Source organism: Echinops telfairi, unplaced genomic scaffold (assembly GCF_000313985.2).
Source record: "Echinops telfairi isolate 266 unplaced genomic scaffold, ASM31398v2 ScPeMD7_655;HRSCAF=1070, whole genome shotgun sequence".
NCBI lineage: Eukaryota > Metazoa > Chordata > Mammalia > Afrosoricida > Tenrecidae > Echinops > Echinops telfairi.
In genome coordinates this window covers 23,432,292-23,435,593 of record NW_022104553.1, presented here as the reverse complement: position 1 = coordinate 23,435,593, position 3,302 = coordinate 23,432,292, and positions in this window count along the sequence as shown.

Here is a 3,302-nt window from a genome sequence, read left to right as displayed (position 1 = left end):
ATAAAAAAGATAGTACCCTTCACAGTAGCCAAGCACAAAATGAGATATCTAGGGATATACATGATTAAAAAACCAAAAGATTTGTATAAGGAAAACTACAGAACACCATTACAAGAAACCAAGAGTGACCTCAACAAATGGAAGAATCTCCCATGTTTGTGGATCAGAACTGAATAGCAAAGATGTCACTTATGCCCAAGATATTATATAAGTTTAATGCTATCCCTATACAAATACCATCATCTTTCTTCAAAGAATTGGAAAAACTGATTACCAACTTCATATGGAGAGGGAAGAAGCCCAGAATTAGCAGAGAACTCCTCAAGAAAAGGAAAGAGTGGGAGGGCTTGCTTTACCAGACTTTAGCACCTATTATACAGCCACAGTGGTCAAAACAGTGTGGCATTGGTATAATGACAGATACTCAGACCAATGGAAAAGAACTGAAAATTGAGAAACCAAATCGTCAGCATACAGACAACTGATCTTTGATAAGGGCCCAAAAAATATCAAATGGGAAGTGGATGCCCTCTCCAACAAATGGGCCTGGAAAAAATGGATATCTACCTACAGAAAAATGAAGCAAGACCCTTACTTCACTCCATGCACAAGAACAAATTGAAGGTGGATCACAGACCTTGAGGTAAAACCCCGAACTATTAGGATCATCAATAAGGGAATTGGGACAAATCTGAGAACTTTGGTACAGGGAATTTATAGGCTATCAGAAATAGGGAAGGACACAAATAAAGATGAGGCACAAATTGACAAGTGAGATATACTGAAGACAAAGCACCTGTGTACATTGAAAGTATTTACCAAGAGAATAATAAGAGAGCCCACAGACTTGGAAAACATCTTTAGCAATGACACATCAGACAAAGGCCTTATTACTGAAATCTACAGTACTCTGCTAGCTTCCAAAAAGAAAAAAAACAAAAAAAAAACTAATTGCCCACCGAGGAGGTGGACAAAGGACCTGAACAAAAGTTTCACAGTATCAGAAATCTGAATGGCCAATAAGCATATGAGAACGTGTTCTTAATCGTTAGCCATAAGAGAAATGCAAATTAAAGGAACTATGAGATAGCACCTAACACCTTCAGAGATAGCCCAATTAAAAAAATCGGAAAGTAACAATTGTTGGAGGGGCTGTGGTGAGATAGGAACTCTCATCCACTAATGGTGGACCCGAAGGTATGTACAGCCACCATGGAAATTGATTTGGCTTTATCTAAAACAGATGGAAATCGAGCTACCATATGACCCAGCAATCCCTCTACTGGGCATATACCCAGAAGAGGCAAGAAACAAATGGCCAGACATCTGTGCTCCAATATTTATCGCGGCACAGTTCACAATTGTAAGGACTTGGAAACAACCCAAATTTCCATCAGTGGAGGAATGGATTAAAAACCGTGGTACATACATACAGTGGAGTACTACGCATCCCTAAAAAGCAGCGAGGAATGCATGAAGCACATCGTCGCATGGGAAGAATTGGAGGAAATTATGCTAAGTGAAGTAAGCCAAGCACAAAATGACAAATAGAACATGAGTCCACTGAGGTAAGCTTAAAAATTCAAAAGGGGCATAGGGGAAAAGCTACTGTATACATACATTCCTGAATTGAGGTCCAGGGACCAGACCAATTCCAGGGATATATATGTCAGCCAAGTAAAAAGGAGGGGAAAAGAAAGAGGCGGGGGTGGGGTGGGGGGGAAGGGGGGAAAGACAGGGGTAGTGGGAGAACAGGACACTAACCCACCCAAGGGGATGGTGCTGTTTATATCTCCACAGTAGAGGGATAGAGGAACCAAACTTCAACCCAGTGAGCCAAGACATGAATGCAACATACCAGCACAAAGCAGGGAACCAATAGAGAGGTCTGGGGGCCGGCCTCAATCCCAACTATGTGGAACCACCCCCAACCCCCTCTGTCCTACTTCAGAGGACAGAACTGAAGCTACAGCTCAGGGAGAGGGACATGTCTGATCAGAGCACACGGGAGCAAGTGAAGGGGGAGTAAGAGAGAGTGGAGTACATCCTGGCCCACCAAACCTTGAGGACAATATCCCCACTGAGAGCAGCCAATGCACCGAGAGGACCATAGGGCTGGCCCCACCATGAGACATGGCATCCCTCATCGACCCATGGCTCTATGAGAGGCATCACTGGAGGCACAGTGCAGGAATTGTGTCCGATCTGACCCCACCACACTGAGGCAAAATGCTAAGGGTGTGCAACAGAGCATCAAGGGGAGCAAAGCAATAAAATCCCTAGGGAGTACCAAAAACAGATTTTGGGGCCAGGGCAGACTGGACTGGAAAACACTTCTAAAGGTCAATAAACAGACCTGGAACTATTTATTGTCTTTTCTTTTCCTTTTTTGTCATTGTTGTTGTTTTCTTTTACTCTGTCTTAGTTTTGTGCTTATTATTGTCTCTGCATCTCTATCTAGATAAGATAGGCAGGATAAACAATGCAAAGGAGAAAACAACAGGTCTGACGGTTCTGGGGAGACACAGGAGGGGGGAGGCAAGGGAAAGGAAGTGGGTGTTAACAAACCCAGGGACAAGGGAACAACAAGTGATCTAAAATCAAGGGCGAGGAGGGCATAGGATGCCTGGTGGGGCTTGATCAAGGGCAATGTAATGGAAAGCAATTACTGAAACCCGAATGAAGGCCAACCATGACAGTGGGACAAGAGGAAAGTAAAAGGAAATAGGGCAAAGAACTAGGAGGCAAAGGGCATTTTTAGAAGTCTAAATAGAGGCGTACATATGAAAATATATTTATATATGATGATGGGGAAATAGATCTAGTGCATGTATTTATAGGTTTAGTATTAAGGTATCAGATGGACATTGGGCCTCTACTCAGTACTTACTCAATGCAAGAATACTTTCTTCTATTAAATTAGCATTCCATGATGCTCACCTTCCTGACACTATCATAGAAGACAAATGGGTGCATAAGCAAATGTGGTGAAGAAAGCTGATGGTGCCCGGCTATCAAAATATATAGTGTCTAGAGTCTTAAACGCTTGAAGATAAACAAGTGTCCATCTAGCTGAGAAGCAACAAAGTCCACATGGAAGAAGCACACCAGCCTGTGTGATCATGAGGTGTCAATGGGATCAGGTATCAGGCATCAAAGATCCAGAACAAAAAATCATATTAATGTGAATAAAGGGGAGTGCAGAGTGGAGACCCAAAACCCATCTGTAGACAATTGGACATCCCCTTATAGAAGGGTCACAAGGAAGAGACAAGTCAGTCAGGGTGTAGTATAGCAATGAC